The sequence below is a fragment of the Rhinoderma darwinii genome, chromosome 1, assembly GCF_050947455.1.
Source record: "Rhinoderma darwinii isolate aRhiDar2 chromosome 1, aRhiDar2.hap1, whole genome shotgun sequence".
NCBI lineage: Eukaryota > Metazoa > Chordata > Amphibia > Anura > Rhinodermatidae > Rhinoderma > Rhinoderma darwinii.
The window spans coordinates 359,625,573-359,637,953 of record NC_134687.1 but is presented as its reverse complement, the minus strand read 5'-3'; the positions used below and the strand labels follow the sequence as shown (position 1 = coordinate 359,637,953).

The window sequence follows — 12,381 nt, the reverse complement described above, 5'->3', positions numbered from 1 at the left end:
ATAGTGAAAGGGCAGGTGTCTCTAATAAAGAGGCTATTCAGTGTATTTGGGTGCCAAAATTTGCCATATTTTATGTCTGCGAACCATCACTGGTTTCAAATATTAAGCAGATATAGGATTTTTTGCTTTAGGGAAAAGGTATGGGCAAAATTGCATGAAATCAAGAATAAGACAGTGCTAACACTGAGCATTATTCTAGTTAGCATACTGTTTTACTATTTAAAATCCTTTATATTATATGTAGGTCAAGTGAGAGAGGTTGACTAATGACTAAGCCAGCATGATTAGAAAAATGAACTTGCCTACTGCTGTCGCTATCATTTAACAAAATCTCTCATACAAGTCATTAGCAAAACAATCAGAATTACTAATTCAGTATTCATTTAATGACTTTGATCATACCAAAAAATGGCTTCTAAAAAGATAAGAAGCTCAATTCCTTTGTAGAACATGCAAATACGAAACCAAAGAACATGTACATTTTAACTCTTTATGAAAAAAAACAAAAAACAAAAACACTAGATTTTTACAGATAATGTAAAAAAAAACTCATTGTAAAAACAGATCAATTCAATAACTGTTGCAGATGGGACGAAGCAAAGTTAAGTTTGTGGTTTTTCTATTAGTTTCATATCACTGATATTTAACAATATATAGATATAAGGTAGGATTCACATGCAGCAGATTTTGTTGCAAAAAATTTCTGTGACTGAAAATCAGTTTAATTCATCTGAATGAGGTTCTTTCTGCAGCAGGTGAATGGAGTTCTGCAAGTTTTATTCAGATGAATGGAACTGATTTTCGCTGAAATTTTAGCAACAAATCTCCTGCATGTGACTGCACCCTAACATAGCTGAATTTGTCATTTAAGTCAAATGCACATGTTACGTATTATGTGCGGATTTGCCGTGCATTTTTTTGTAGAAATTCAGCAGCGTAATACAGTACCAGCAAAGTAAATGAGATTGCAAGTAATCTCATCTACACATTGCAGAATTTTTCCGCGCATAAATTGACCTGCGGTGCTTATTTTAATATTGGCAGCATGTAAATTTATCTTGCGTTTCCACTTGCAAATTGTAACTTACAAGTTTATAAAAAAAATGCACCAAAATTTGCAGCATGAAATCCGCAACTGTTTACACTTTAAGGGTAGGATCGTACACAGCATAAACACTGCGGATTTTCCACAATGGATTAATTGCCGAAAATCCGCAGAGTATTACAGTAGCAGTAGTGTGGGTGAGATTTCAACAAATCTCATCCCCACACTGCAGTAAATATCCACCCAAAAGACACACATAAACGAACATAAACTGACCTGCAGCATGTCAATTAATTCTGCGGATACGCAACTCTTCTGTTGTGGGTTTAGCCATTGAATTCAATGGGGTGCATAAACCCGCAAAACAAAGTAGTGTGTGTTGCGATATTTAGAATCACAGCGATGCGCCGCAAGTAAGAAAAAAAAATTATAAAGTCATACTTACCATGCTTCTTCTCCAGTCCGGCCTCCCTGGATGATGTTGCATGCAATGTAGACGCTGCAGCCAATCACAGGCTGCAGCATCACATGGCCTGCAACGTCATCCCAGGAGACCAGACTACGCGCCGAGAAGAGGGAGGGGGTAAGTATGAAAGTTTTTTTAATTTTTCCGGCGCCGATTCACAGCGGATATTCCGCCGTAAAAATGTATCACATAGTGGTGCCATTTTCCGGACGGCATTCCCTGCGGTGTTCAGGGCGGATATGCTGCGCAGCTTAACGCAGTGTATCCGCACTGAATACATTGTGGGTGTTCCTACCCTAAAATATAAAAACAACGCCTAAAACTTTTTTTGCAGCGTTTTTTTACGCAGGTTTAAGTGTGTCTAGACGTTACATTAAAGACTATATTAAAATATTGAATGCACTACGCATAACTGTGTTCTGGTTTGTGGTGGTTTTTAGGCAATTTTGTGGTCAGTGGCATTTTTCCCAAATGCAGCATGCTCTGGGTATGGCGTTTTTTCAGGCATTTTCCCATAGGCTTCTCTATAGGACCTCAAAAACGCCAGAAAGAAAGTATGTAAAAAATAACACTAAACGAAAAACACCACAAAACCCCCCACTAAAAACGTCTTGAAAAACGCATGTTACATTTGGAAAAAGCTAGCATTTTTTACAAAGGTCTTTGATGCGGTTTAAAATGGCAGAAAAATTGTGTGTGTGAAGGAGGCCTAAGTAGCATTTTTAATTTTGTGTAATTTTGTACATGCGTTTATTTATGGCATTTTTGAAGACCTATAGAGAAGACTATGGGAAAAACACCTGAAAACATGCCATACCCAGAGCATGCTGCGCTTTGAAAAAAACGCCACTGGCCACAGAATTCCTTCAAAAACACCCCAAACCAAAATTTGGAGTATGTAGTGCATTTGATATTTTACTATAGACTTTAATGTCATATCTGGCAGCACTAAAAAATGCATATAAAAACGCCATTAAAATGTCACAAAAAATGCTCAAAAACGCAGCCAAACGCTGTGTGTGAATCCAGCCTAAGGCTGGTGTCCCACGTAGCGTAAACGCTGCGGAATTTCCACAACGGAAATCTGTGTGGAAATTCTGCAGCATTTACAGTCGTTGCAAAGTGGATGAGATTCAGAAAATCTGATGCCCACGCTGCAGAAAAAAAATGCAGCATAAACGTTACTAAATTGACCTGCGTGTGGCGTATTCGCAGCAATAACGCCACAAAAATCTCAACTACGGAAAAAAGAAAAAATCATATTTACCCAGAACGCCCTCCTTCTTCATGCAGTCCGGCCTCCTGGGATGACGTTGCATCCCATGTGACCGCTGCAGCCAATCACAGGCTGTAGCGGCGGTCACATGGGATGATTCGTCATCCCAGGAGGCCAGCCTGGATGACATCAGAGAGCCGGTCTCCTGGGATTACGTTACATCCCATGTGACCGCCGCTGCAGCCAATAACAGGCTGCAGCGGTCACATGGGCTGCAGCATCATCATCCAAGGAGGCCGGACCAGACTGCACTGGAGGGACGCATCACCATAACAATGGGTTACGTAAGTATGAACGTTTTTTACCGCTGCTTTGTGGTGCGGTGCGGTTTTAGGACGGAATGTACTCCTGGTTCCAGGTCGGATACACTGCGTGGTTTTTATGCAGTATATTCGTCCTGTGGCCTTAGCGTAGGAACACACTAGGCGGAAACACTGCAGATTTTCTGCAACAGAATTAATTGAGGAAGTGTATTACAGTGGCAGCAGTGTGGATGAGATTTGAACAAAACTCAGCCACACACAGCGGAAAATATCAGCTGAAAAAAAACGTTCAGAAATTGACCTGCGGTGCGGTTTTTGAAGCCACAACATGTCAATTTATGCAGCGGAATCGCTGCTCTTCTGTTGGTTTTTCTCATTGAATTTAAAGGGTAGGTAAAACCCGCAACAAAGAGCTAAGTGTTATGACTTTTGCAGCAGGAACGCTGCAATTCCGCCACGGAAATCGCAACTGAAAAAAAAAGGTATTTGTAATTGAAAATTATTACAATTTTATACTTACTTGTCCGTAGTCACAGCAACGCGTCTCTTTCTTCTGAGCGCAGCCCGGCCTCCTGGGATGACATTTCATCCCATGTGACTGCTGCAGCCATTTAAGGCTGCAGCAGTTACATGGACTACAGCGTCATCCCAGGAGGCCGGGCTGCGCTCAGAAGAGAGACACGCGTTGCTGTGACTATGGACGGGTAAGGGTATGTTCACACGCACTGTTTTCAGAAGTAATTCGGGCGTTTTACGCCTAGAATTACGCCTGAAAAAATGGCTCCATTATACCTACAAATATTTGCCCATTGCTTTCAATGGGTTTTACGATGTTCTGTTCCCACGAGGTGTAATTTTACGCGACGCTGTCTAAAGACGGCGCGTAAAAAGACACCCGCGTGAAAGAAGTGCATGTTACTTCTTGGGACGTTTTTGGAGCCGTTTTTTATTGACTCCATTGAAAAACAGCTCCAATAACGTCCATAAAATACGCTGCGAAAATCGCGAGAGGCTTAAAAAACGTCTGAAAATCAGGAGCTGTTTTCGCCTGAAAACAGCTCCGTATTTTCAGACATTTTTGGTCACTGTGTGTGAACATACCCTAAGTATACACTTTTTTTTTCTAATTGCTGCAGAATTTACGCAGCGGACATGCCGTCCAAAAAAAAACACAATTTGGTGTGGTTTTTCGGTTGGAATTCCCTGCGGCTACCTGGGCAGAAACGCTGTGTAGTTTTACGCACCGTATCCGCCTAGTGTGTTCCTACCCTTAAGATGCTTTTGGAGAAAAATGCAAGGGAGTGCTACTGACCCTGCTCATCTGAGCTCGATTTGTGTGTGTGTGCGTGTGTGTGTGTGTGTGTGTGTGTGTGTAACAAGTCAGTCCCATTGATGGATTCTCTTTAACTTTCTAGTGCTGTATTGTTTGTGCATTGTTATATATACCTGAGTAAAGACATTGTTCAGGGGTACAATAGATATGAAATAATGTAGTATATACAATAATGTTATATAATCCAGCTTCTGTATTTAAACTACACAATGGGTCTCATTTATCAAACAATCTGATAGAAAAGTTGTCCTTGTTGCCAGTAGCATTGTGATTGGTTACTATGGGCAGCAAGGACTAATTTGACAGATTCGATCAATGAGACCCATTGTCACAGAGATATTAGCAGAGTAAAATATACATTGTTCACAAACACAGAAAAGAGATATAAACAATGCAGGTCTAGAACACAATATATGTACTGGTGTTTTGTTTGTTTTTTTTTTTGCAATTTTCATCGAACTATTCTGACATTAATTTATGAGTGGAGTTACTCCTGTTTTCTGCAAGAGGCATTTCAATTCATTTTATTGTGTTTAGTGTCGATTGACAGGCTGTAAATTATAGAGAAAGGGGTGCAACTATCACAGTTATATTAGATGGCATTAGTGTTCGCAGAGTGCTGTCGTCATTTTCTTGTGTGCTGTAAATTTGCAGTCACAGGCGTTCTTGCACCTGTATACACGTTTTGTTTAATTTTGTTGGAATGTTATGTTCAAACTTTTGTTGTGTTTATGGGATCCATATATGTGGGGTTAGTGACTGCCTCCATTTCTTGATCTTGCACTCCTCCCATTCTACCCTGGGTGATTTTAATTAGTTTACTGCTGGTTCCTACCATCCCCAAGAAAATGTAGTTTTAGTCCCAGTTCTGGGTGTATGTGCAGCGTAGGTTCCAACCTCATAGAGGTCGCCTTGTCGTGGCGGCTGGGCTCACACAATTTGATCAAAATGTGCGCTAAGAACTTCCCCATTGTAAGTAGATTTAGCAGTAATGCATATTTATTTATATTTAGCGGCTTAGGTGGCATTTGTGTTTGCAGTGTGCGGTCGCCAGTTTCTTGTGTGCCATCTAATGTGTTAAACATAGACTGGACTCCAACGTGTTTAAAAAGGTATACCTGGTGTAATATCCTAAGATTTAAACACATGAGAATACAATAAACATGGAGGATATTAATGTTTTTATTTTTTATTTTTATTTTATTTAGGGGGAGGTTGTTAGACAGGAGGGAAAAGGGGTTCCTAGTTATATGTGGAAATTAAACATTGAAATTTGAAAAGGGTATATTTCAAATCAATAGAATTTTGAAGGAAGAGTCTCTTGAGTGAATCAATCAAAGATATCCAAGGATATACAAGAAAATGTACACACTATGTTATTATTTTTAATTATTTTAGTAAATGACAACTTATTGTACTTCTAATGAATGTGAATCACCCCTTAATAAGGCAGGCATGTTGGGTTTGAATACGGTCCCTGTATAAGGATTATTGGGATAATGATGGAGATTGATCATTTTGCCGGTAACCACTAGCCCTCTTCCTTAGGGAAGAGTAGTGATTAAATCTTCCTGCGGGCAATGCCCAATTTACAGTCATAGAGTGTGGATGGGCAACCACTCCTCATGGAACTTATCACCCCTTTTGAATCCTTACACCAAAGCTCGGAGGACAAAGGGGTAGGGAATGGAATCTTAAATAATATAAGAATTTATTATAATCTAAAGAAAACACAGAAATCTATTTTTTGCCCAGATAGCTTTTCAGGAATTATGCATAGTCTATTCATAAGGAAAGCTGTGAAAAATAAGGGGGTTGATCGTCTTGAGCATAACCGCCATCCCTTCCCTCAGATAATACTGTAGGCAAATGTAATTTATTTATATTGTATATATATGCATATGGACAGTTCATATTTGGCTGAATGCCTGGTCCTTTTATCTAGGAGTGTAAGGGAGCGAGTATATTGAAGTAGATATTGCTCAGGAAGGCTCGAGCCTAATGAAGAGTAAATGTATAATTGTTTTCTTCTTCCTTGGTTGATGGCTGATTGCTTTCCTTTTTTTATGGGAATTAAATTATATTAACAATTTTTATAAAACAAAGTATTAAAAAATAACATTCTATAAATAGTGAAACATTTCAAATGTATTTAAAAGTCTTACCAAGAAATGAGGCCACGGTCTGGGAGGTTAAATATCGATGACTGCTCTGACGGTTTCCCTGCAAAATATGAAAACATAAACATTTAAATGTATTTTTACAATACATTAGTCAGCTCAGGTTTCAATATCTAAACATATATCTTAACATATAAATGTAAACATTCCTTCATGTTTGTAGTAAACGTATGTGTTCTGTTTTAGAAATAACATTAAGTTTACATAACTAAAGTATCGACTATTTTAACTAGAGCTACTGAATACTACAATGTCATCCAAAAGATACTTAAATCTGAACACATGACGATAAGCACACAAGGTATTATATACTAAGCGACAGAGCATTACATTGCCTTTGGCACACCTCCTGGGTGTAAATGTGGCACTGACTTACGTTATTTCACCACCCTGTCACTGCTTTCTTGAGGCTAATTAAAGAAAATAATGTAGCAAATTTACTGTTTAAAAGCTACTTTTCCGGTTAAAACTAGTTTTCCGACTAGCATATGTTAAGTGTATTGCACCGTGATGCCAATATACTTGACAAGATTAAATACATTCATTTTTACTTTGTGAGAATTGGCTTTTATGTTTAGTGGTAATCTTTTATGTTAACCATACTGTACTTCCATTACAGAGACAATAAAGCCTAACATGGATTCATTTTTGCAATAGAGTTTCATTAAAAAAAAAGTTGAAAAAAAAGTTAAGGTACATAAAGAGCTCATACTTTGCAATGTAGTCTATGTTACAATATTGCTGCTGAAAGCGGAAGCGAGCTATGAGAGTGCAAACACAGTATTACAGATTGGAGCGGCCTGTTCGGCACCATCTTACTGCCTTAGCCAGCTGGTGATTGGCCCTCTTTGGTCTCATGGTGTTAAAGAGAGTCGATCACGTGACCAGGGTAAGTTATTACAAGACTTGCCAACTGGCTAGTCAGTTTATTTTTCAAATAAGCGTCAGTCAAGAGCTGACCCAAATTCTAAAGTTGGAGAGTTGTCTAAATTCTTATCAGATTGTTTGAAGTTATATCTGCTTCTGGAAAAGCTATTTGACAACCAATACGGTCACTAATTCAGCTCCACATGAGTTGTTATCCAGCTTTCCTAGATCTTTGAATATCCTCAACTAGACACATTTATTCACTTAATTGACCTATGAAAATAAGAATATAAAAAAAAAAAAAGAATAAACACTGACATTTAAATATTAGCAAGGTGGCATCTACTACAAGACAGTGACATCAGGCAAACAACAAAATCAACCACAAATAGAGTTGAGGCCAAATTTGAAAAGAAGGATCCAAGCCACTTGACACTAAGTGCTGGCTTCACATGGTTGGATCTATGTGGAATAATCTGCTTCCAATCTGGCTGCATATTCAAGTTGAAAATTACAAGGAACCGGCCAAACAGTTCTTGACACGTGGTGTAGGAATTTGTTCGTCTGCAGACAACACAGAAACAGCTGGATAATGCAAGCCGGAGTTTATTGGACTTTTTTGTTTTTGAATCTTTTTATGAGTAGTCAAATGAAAATATCACAACGCTCTATTGATATCATTGTCAATATGTAGAATGTATAGTTAATTCAATTGTAATGATTGATGTGAGTATCAAAAACACATTATCCTATACAACCTTGTCTCTTCATTGCTTCATTAACATCCACTAACAATCATGAGTGGACGTATAACAGAGGCCGCCTATGTAGCTACTATTTATCCTGATGAGAAGGGTTCTATCTATCTATCTATCTATCTATCTATCTATCTATCTATCTATCTATCTATCTATCTATCTATCTACAGTGGAGGAAATAAGTATTTGATCCCATGCTGATTTTGTAAGTTTGCCCACTGTCAAAGTCATGAACAGTCTAGAATTTTTAGACTAGGTTAATTTTACCAGTGAGAGATAGATTATATATGTAAAAAAAAAAAGAGAATCACATTGTCAAAATTATATATATTTATTTGCATTGTGCACAGAGAAATAAGTATTTGATCCCCTACCAACCATTAAGAGTTCAGCCTCCTCCAGACCAGTTACACGCTCCAAATCAACTTGGTGCCTGCATTAAAGACAGCTGTCTTAAATGGTCACCTGTATAAAAGACTCCTGTCCACAGACTCAATTAATCAGTCTGACTCTAACCTCTACAACATGGGCAAGACCAAAGAGCTTTCTAAGGATGTCAGGGACAAGATCATAGACCTGCCCAAGGCTGGAATGGGCTACAAAACCATAAGCAAGATGCTGGGTGAGAAGGAGACAACTGTTGGTGCAATAGTAAGAAAATGGAAAACATACAAAATGACTGTCAATCGACATCGATCTGGGGCTCCATGCAAAATCTCACCTCGTGGGGTATCCTTGATCCTGAGGAAGGTGAGAGCTCAGCCGAAAACTACACGGGGGGAACTTGTTAATGATCTCAAGGCAGCTGGGATCACAGTCACCAAGAAAACCATTGGTAACACATTACGCCGTAATGGATTAAAATCCTGCAGTGCCCGCAAGGTCCCTCTGCTCAAGAAGGCACATGTACAGGCTCGTCTAAAGTTTGCAAATGAACATCTGGATGACTCTGAGAGTGATTGGAAGAAGGTGCTGTGGTCAGATGAGACTAAAATTGAGCTCTTTGGCATTAACTCAACTCACCGTTTTTGGAGGAAGAGAAATGCTGCCTATGACCCAAAGAACACCGTCCCCACTGTCAAGCATGGAGGTGGAAACATTATGTTTTGGGGGTGTTTCTCTGCTAAGGGCACTTGACTACTTCACTGCATCAATGGGAGAATGGATGGAGCCATGTACCGTCAAATCCTGAGTGACAACCTCCTTCCCTCCACCAGGACAATAAAAATGGCTTGTGGCTGGGTCTTCCAGCACGACAATTACCCGAAACATACAGCCAAGGCAACAAAGGAGTGGCTCAAAAAGAAGCACATTAAGGTCATGGAGTAGCCTAGCCAGTCTCCAGACCTTAATCCCATCGAAAACTTATGGAGGGAGCTGAAGATCCGAATTGCCAAGTGACAGCCTCGAAATCTTAATGATTTACAGATGATCTGCAAAGAGGAGTGGGCCAAAATTCCATCCAACATGTGTGCAAACCTCATCATCAACTACTAAAAATGTCTGACTGCTGTGCTTGCCAACAAGGGTTTTGCCACCAAGTATTAAGTCTTGTTTGCCAAAGGGATCAAATACTTATTTCTCTGTGCACAATGCAAATAAATATATATAATTTTGACAATGTGATTTTTTTATTTTTTTTAATATAATCTATCTCTCACTGGTAAAATTAACCTAGCCTAAAAATTCTAGACTGTTCATGTCTTTGACAGCGGGAAAACTTAAAAAATCAGCAAGGGATCAAATAGTTATTTCCTTCACTGTATCTATCTATCTCATATCTATCTCATATCTATCTATCTATCTCATATCTATCTATCTATCTATCTATCTATCTATCTATCTATCTATCTTATTCAATTTGTCTATATCTTATATTCATTACTCAAAAATAGATTATATAGATTTCTATTTTATTGATATATATTTGCTATTTACATGAATATATTAATTTGATATTATTAAACAATTTTGTTTGTATTGTATACAGACTATAAAATAGACTCTAACCTTAATGGTTTATGTAGTAAAGCATCCTACTCAGTGTCCTATACATTTCTACAGAAAGCATGTTGATTATTTCTGTCATCTAGATGGAGCTCTGGCTCTGCACAATGCAAAAATCTTAGTTCATTCATACAATCCCATATTATCATTAATAAACTGCAAAACTGATATTACAATTATGATAATACATTCCAACATTACAGCTGTTATTAAACCACAGTAATAAAAATTAAATCTATCATAAATAAACACACTCATAAAGCAGAAAGCATTTTATACTGGATTATGTAATGCCAACAAACAGGAGCTGTCACTGATCGTAAAAGTATACGTTTTGAGTAATATAAAAATTAGTTTCACATTTCAAATAACAGAATTAGGCCTCATGCACACGACCGTAAAAACTCCCGTAATTACGGTCCCATAGGCATCTATTGGCCACGTGTACCTCCCCGTATGTTTACAGGAAGGTGCCCATGCCGTTGAAAAAGATAGAACATGTCCTATTTCAGGCCGTAATTACGGCACGGGCAGCCCATAGAAGTCTATGGGGCTCCCGTAATTACGGGTGACTACGTGTGTGCACCCGTAATTACGGGAGCGTTGCTATGTGACCTCAGTAAATAGTCACTATCCAGGGTGCTGAAAGAGTTAAACGATCGGCAGTAACTGTTTCAGCACCCTGGACAGTGCCTACCAATCAGAGTATAGATAAAGCTTTAAAAAAAAAAAAAAAAAGACGCTTATACTTACCCAGAACTCCCTGCTTCTTCCTCCAGTCTGGCCTCCTGGGATGACGTTACAGCCCATGTGACCGCTGCAGCCAATCACAGGTCAATCACAGGCTGCAGCGTTCACATGGACTGCCGCGTCATCCAGGGAGGTCGGACTGGATGTCAGGAGAGGGACGCGTCACCAAGACAACGGCCGGGTAAGTATGAATTTCTTTTACTTTTATTACGGAAAGGGCTGCCCCTTCTCTCTATCCTGCACTGATAGAGAGAAGGGCTGCCGATTAGTGCAGTGTAATTTTGCAGCCAAAAACGTGCCGGTAAATATGGGTGGAATACGGGTGACACCGGACCCGTATTTACGGGCACGGGTCCGTAAATACTGGTGCAATACGGGTCGAATACGTGTGACCAAGGACCCGTATTTACGCCAGTATTTACGGGTGGACAAAAACACGGTCGTGTGCATGAGGCCTTATACATTGATTTTCTATGCTGACAATGACATAAAGATATTAGAAAGATCTGTTTTATTCAGTTCATAGACTTATTTTTTAAAAAGTCCATTGCAAACTGGTACAAATGTGTAAAATTGTTATGATTCCACTTTCAGCATGTGTCACAGAATTGAACACTGATACTTGCACCCCCTTTCTCTATAATTTCCAGCCTGTCAATCGACACTAAAGAATATAAACTGAATTTGAAATTCCTCTTGCAGAAAACAGGAGTAACTCCACTTATAACTTTTTATCAGTTAGTGACAACTCACTCAATTCCCTTATATATTTAGCAAAGCAAGTTCCATGTGATCCTCCAAATACATCTGTAATAAAAGCCTCTTTAGTAGAGGTTCAGTATATACCATCCGCTGACAATCTACATACTGCACAAGTGAAATGGAATACTTTATTGATTTTATCCATGCAACGTGATTTGATAGATTAAAGTCAACATGATGTATACATTGATGACACAAGGGACCTTTAAGCCCATTTAGAGGCTTCTTACTGACATTTTAGACACCCAAATGGTAGTCTGTTGACAGACCAAGCACAGATTCAGTGCAGGCTGCTTGGCTTAATTCTCTGATGAGACTGAGTGATAATGCCAGATAAAACATCTTCCATCTGAGGCACATAATGTTTCATCAGCATTTAACCAGTAGCCATAATAAATAACAGGATTTAGCCACTTCAATTTTCCATGGTCGTCCTATCCGCAGTATGATTTATAGCTATGCCAATGGATGTGGATGACTGTAACACTGAACTGATGTCATATACCCATTCTATTTGACAATAGCACTTACATCATTCAATAGAGAGGAAAATAATCAAATCTATTAGAAAAATTAATTTTTCACAGATGTCACACGTTTAAATGAATAGCAAACCGTATATTATATGAACGGCCGGGGCCACCAAAGTGAGAGCTGATCTTTCTTAGCGGTTA

At 38.8% G+C, this 12,381-nt stretch overlaps 1 protein-coding gene across 49 annotated transcripts in view; it reads right to left on the bottom strand.

Moving 5' to 3' along the window:
* The window catches only part of PTPRD (protein tyrosine phosphatase receptor type D), a 1,823,241-nt gene that overhangs the window by 1,224,544 nt on the left and 586,316 nt on the right, over positions 1 to 12,381 (bottom strand). For all 49 annotated transcript variants that reach the window (XM_075826835.1, XM_075826978.1, XM_075827034.1 and 46 more), the window contains one exon: positions 6,549 to 6,606. The gene's annotated coding sequence lies outside the window, so the exon portion shown is untranslated. The remainder of the gene's footprint in view (positions 1 to 6,548; positions 6,607 to 12,381) is intronic.